The following is a 5,713-nucleotide window of genomic DNA, read 5'->3' as shown; positions in this document are numbered from 1 at the left end:
TTTTAAAGAGATGGCATTTTGCCATGTTGCCCAGGCTAGTCTTAAACTCCTGGGCTCAGCTGATCTGCCCACCTCAGCCTCCCAAAGTGCTAGATTACAGACATGAGCCACTGCACCCAGGCAGAAAGTTTTAATCACTTTGCCTTTACTTCAAAAATTTTTCCACACATTTGTTTGTTAAAAACTGACATACTGGCCATGCACAGTGCCACATGCCTGCAATCTCGGCACTTTGGGAGGCCAAGGTGGGAGGATCACTTGAGTCCAGAAGTTTGAGACCAGCCTGCACAATATAGTGAAACCTCATCTCTATTCTCCACAAAAATCTTTTAAAAATTAGCCAAGCATGGCGGCGGCACCTATAGTCCCAGCTACTCAGGAGGCTGAAGTGGGAGGATCTCGAGTCCATGAGGCAGAGGCTGCAGTGAGCTGAGATCATGCCACTGCACTCCAACCTGGGAGACAGAAAGAGGCCCTGTTTCAAAATGAAAAACAAAACAACAACAAAAAAGCTGACATATTATATGGACATATTGCATAACAGTAAATTTTTTAATAGAAAAAAAAATTTAAATAAAAACTGACATAAGCGAAGAAAACCTGTACAGAAAATATCTCAGATCACGTATTACCTTGAAACAGTAATCTTAAGAGACTTTATCACCTAGGACCCCCTCTTCCTCTGCCATGGCCATGTGCTCTTCCTCTACCTCTGCTTCTGCATCGGCCTCTTCCTGCAACAAACAGCTTCCCTTTTCTTAGGTTTTACCTTAGGTTCAACATCCACAAGTAGTGTATCCAGAGGTAAACTGTCTGGTAGAGTAAAATATTTAATGTTACTTCCTCAAATTCGTGTTTCCAACTATACAGGTTTTCTGTCTTCAGGGTCATTTTCACAGCTTCAAGATGTGTATTCACAGTGAATTCACAGTGACCTCCACACCTGTAACTGTTCCATGGACCTGTGTTCCACCTTTCAATTAAATGGTTACAGGTTCGTGAATCATTTCATCAAAAATCTCATGAGCTTCGTCCTAGCAGTGCCGTCATTCTTTGGGTCCAACAGCACACAGAATCCAGCAACCAAGTACCAACCAACCCACTAGAAGTATGAATCTACTTTAAATTTAATGTATGAGTGATTCCTTCCCTTAACACTGTGCTAAACTCTAAAACAGTGTTTCTAAAACTCCAGGACCCATCAAGAATTGTCTGAAACATTAAAAACCCAGAGATTCTCATTCAGAAACAAGAGTTTGAGATTACATACACACAAGCATGCCTTTAGATTTTTTCTTCTTTTAGTCAACAAGAATGATTCTGAAGTTCCAGTTAAAGCCATTACTCTAGAATAACATATAATAGTAAACAATAATATAATACTAAGCATCCAGGCAGATTTTATGACAAAGAATAAAATGCAAAGTCAGTTTCTTCTTTTGATGGGTAAGCTTTATAACCAGTTATTCTATTTTGATTCCAGAAAAATGTGAGGCGGGGCATGGTGGCTCACACCTGTAATCCCTGTGCTGTGGGAAGCTGAGGCTCGAGAATCACTTGTGTAAAGTAGTTCAAGACTAGCCTGGGCAACATAGTGAGACCCTATCTCTACAAAAAAAGAAAAAAAAAAAAAAAAAGGGAAAAACAAATTAGCCGGGCATGGTGGTGTGGCCTGTGGTCCCAGCTGCTCAGAGAAGCTGGAGGTAGAAGGATTGCTTGAGCCCAGTAGGTTAAGCTGCAATTGAACCAGGACTGCCACTGCTGTGCTCCAGCCTTGGGCAACAGAGTAAGACCTTTTCTCTAAAAACAAAAACATATTATATAATATTAGTAATTAAAAGGAGAAAAAGAAGAAAAGAAAACAATCAGCCAGGTGTGGTAGCTCACGCCTGTAACCCTAGTAGTTTGGGAGGCCAAGGTGGGAGGATTACTCGAGCTCAGGAGTTGCAGCCTGGGCAACATAGTGACACCTCATCTGTATATAAAAAAAAAAAAAAAAAAAACAAGAAAAACTCTAGAGTCTCATACAAGAGTCACTAACAAGGAAAGCAAATACTGTCTAGACTATTGAGATGTCAAGTAAATGATAAAGCACAGGCCTAAAGAAGTGAAACAGAACAGGGAAAATGGTTCAAAGAAATATTTGGTTGGCCCTAAGGAAAGCTTATAGATATGCTTACAAAAGATTATGACCTATTTATTACTAATGGTCATTAGATTAGAAACAACAATGTACATCTTAGTCTAATGGTATGTCTATATGTGACACCTCCACCCCCAAACATACAAGAAGGATGCAACACACACCCATTAATAATGCAAACCCACTGCTACAGTTACGCTCAAATCTAGTGGGAGTAGAGGCATGTAAGAAAATCTGGGAAATATGCAAAGTTCAAAAAGCCAGAGATGATTCTGATTCAACTGTCCTTGTGAATCACTGATTTAGACATTCCTCCAACATGAAGCAATGGATTAAACAATTTTATTACCACTACCAATAGTTCCTAAACAGAGTCATAGCAAAAATAATCAATGTTTTACACGCTGTGTTGGGCTGTTCTTAACACTGCTATAAAGGAATCTCTGAGACTGGGTAATTTATAAAGAAAAGAGGTTTAATTGCCTCATGGTTCTGCAGGCTGTACAAGCATAATGCCAACATCTGCTTGGCATCTGGGGAGGCCTCGGGAAGCTTTTACTCATGGTGCAAAACCAAGTGGGAGCAGGCACGTCACATGGTGAGAGCATGAACAAGAGAGGGCAGAGAAGAAACTACAAACTTTAAAACAACTGGATCTCACATGAACTCATCACCAAGAGGATGGTGCTAAGCCATTCATGAGGGATCTGCCCCATGAACCAAACACCTCCCACCACCAGGCCCCACTTTTTTTTTTTTTTTTGAGACAGAGTCTCGCTCTGTTGCCCAGGATGCAATGCAGAGGCACAATCGTGAGTCACTGCAACCTTCACCTCCCAAGTTCAAGTGATCCTTTTGCCTCAGTCTCCCTAGTAGCTGGGACTACAGATGCACACCACCACACCCGACTAATTTTTGTATTTTTAGTAGAGACAGGGTTTCACCATGTTGGCCAAGCCGGTCTCGAACTTCTGACCTCAGGTGATCTACCCATCTCAGCCTCCAAAAATGCTAGGATTACCGACATGAGCCACTGAGCCTGCCTAAGTCCCACTTCTAACAATGGGGATTACTTTTCAACATGACATTTGGAGGGGACATCCAAACTATATCACATGCATTATTTCATTTAATTCCCATAACTCTATCAAGTAGGTTCTGTTACTTCCTCGTCTTTAAGAAGAAACTGACCTTCAAGAGCTTTTTTTTTGTTTTGAGGGTTTTCTTGTTTTGTTTTGTTTTGAGAAAGGTTCTCAGTCTGTCACTCAGTCTGCAGGGCAGTGGCATGATCACAGCTCACTGCAACTTCGACCTACCAGACTCAAGAGAGCCTTCTGCCTCAGCCTCCTGGGTAGCTGTAACTACAGGCATGTGCCATCATGCTCAACTAATTTTTTAAAAAATATTTTTGTAGGCATGGGGTCTCCCTATGTTGCCCAGGCTGGCCTCAAACTCCTAGGCTCAAGTGATCCTCCCCAGTCTGCCTCCCTAAATGCTGGGATTACAGGCATGAGCCACCTTGCCCAGCCAGGAGTTAAAGTAATGAGCTTATAGTAATATGGTTATTATCAGTTATTACTGAAGTAGTCTTTATGAAAAGAAAATTGAAAACATATAACCAATTCTAAACTTTATACAATAGAAACCTAAGTTGCACATCTTTTCCAAAAAATTGTACCTGAAATAAATGTTTCAACCATTTTATAGCTTAGAAGAAAAGGGATCAGAGCAAAATGGAAACGTAAATGATATCTGGAGAAGGGAGGGATCAACAAAAAAAATCCAAGCTCACCAACTTATGGGCAAAAATTATTGCAAAACAGAACACACCAACGGTTACCGAAATGAAAAATGTTGGTTAATAAACCATGATCTCAAAAGCTTAATATAAAAGTGTTTTAAGAAGACTATGTAAGTTGAGGAATTTAAAAGGCACTGACTCCCACAAATTATGAAAATTCATTTGAAATGTCACACTTCAAACATGTTACCAAGCCATAATCCCAAACTAATGTTTAAAATAAATATATTACTTATAACACACCTACTATAGAAGAGGTTTTTTTTGTTTTTTTGTTTTGAGATGAAGTCTCACTCTGTCACCAGGCTGGAGTGCAGTGGCAAGATCTTGGCTCACTGCAATTTCTGCCTCCCAGGTTCAAGCAATTCTCCTGCCTCAGCCTCCTGAGTAGCTGGGATTATAGGCATGTGCCACCACACTCAGCTAATTTTTGTATTTTTAGTAGAGATGGGGTTTCGCCATGTTGCCCAGGCTGGTCTTGATCTCCTGACCTCAAGTGATCTGACCACCCTGGCCTCCCAAAATGCTGGGATTACAGGCGTGAGCCACTGCAGCCGGCCAGTTTTTTTCAGTTCAACCAAATTTTACTCTTGCTATGTTGACTAATGTTTTCAGACCTTCAGAAATGAGTATTTTCTTTACATACTAACATTATAATTCTATATTTCTATTTTGTCTAAAAGACAACAATCCTTGAAGGCCACACCCCTTTTCTCTCCATTTTCACTAAGTTAGTACAGCTCACATGCAATTAAAAAGTCTCAATAATGCCAACTTTCTGTCCCTAGAAGTTGGCCTACAAACTGCTCTAGATTGCTCTCACACAAATACCACCAAAATTGTATAGCTCCAATATTCGAAACCTAAAAGCTTTTTATTATCTACTGTATCAAAATGTATTCTTGATTGCTTCTAAGCCTACTCTGACCTTAATTTACCAACTTGGTGTTGTTTCTCCTAATTCCATCACTTTACTCAATTTAACAATAGGATAATATGGGAAGAAATACAGAAATGAAAAAAACACTCTCTGGAGCACAAAGCCAGCCAAAAGAGGAAGAGACTTGAAAATAATAAATTACAATATAACATATTAAGTACTACAGTATATACAAATACTATATAGCAGAACTACCATAACTCTGTCAGAATGGAAAAAAGATCACGTTGGAGGAAGGAACATTTGTGCTCAAAAATGAGAATTTCTCTACAAGTGTCATAGCATTGTAATATTAACATACCAGTTTCTTCATCTTTGTATCCTAGCACCTACCATAGTGTCTAGTACAGAGTAGGCAGGTACTTCAGACATGGATGGATGAATGGATGGCAGCACGGAAAAAAGGATAAAATGATAAGATACACATATAAACATAAAGAAAGAATATGGTTAGATTAAAATGGGACAAAACTGGAGCCAGTAAATCAGATAAGACATTCCAAAATCCTTACGTAAGAAAGTGACACAGGAAAAAATAAATTTAAAAGATATTTAGGAATTAAAATTAACAGGACTTGGTGTGACTAACCGGACTAAGGGGAAATGAGCATAACAGAAAAGCATAAGAAAGAAGCTGCCAAAGTTTTTGGCTTATGTGACTAGGCTGACAGTGGTACCATTCACTGATATTGGGAATAGAAGTAGGGGATTCGAGTTCAGTTTAGGTAAGCGAGCACACTAAGGCAATATCAAGTAGGAAGCTGGAATGCAACTCAGAAAAAAAGGTCTAGATTAGAAATAAAGAGTTGGAGATTATTGCAAATGGGTG

General features: G+C 39.5%; 1 pseudogene; it reads right to left on the bottom strand.

Annotated features, from left to right (window-relative positions):
• Positions 1 to 594: 594 nt before the first annotated feature.
• LOC108543464 (small nuclear ribonucleoprotein Sm D1 pseudogene) lies at positions 595 to 5,197 on the bottom strand (annotated as a pseudogene).
• Between the last annotated feature and the right edge of the window lie 516 nt (positions 5,198 to 5,713).

Source organism: Rhinopithecus bieti, unplaced genomic scaffold (assembly GCF_001698545.2).
Source record: "Rhinopithecus bieti isolate Rb0 unplaced genomic scaffold, ASM169854v2 scaffold_23405, whole genome shotgun sequence".
Lineage (NCBI taxonomy): Eukaryota > Metazoa > Chordata > Mammalia > Primates > Cercopithecidae > Rhinopithecus > Rhinopithecus bieti.
The sequence above is the reverse complement of the archived record's forward strand: the minus strand, read 5'-3'. Positions and strand labels throughout refer to the sequence as shown.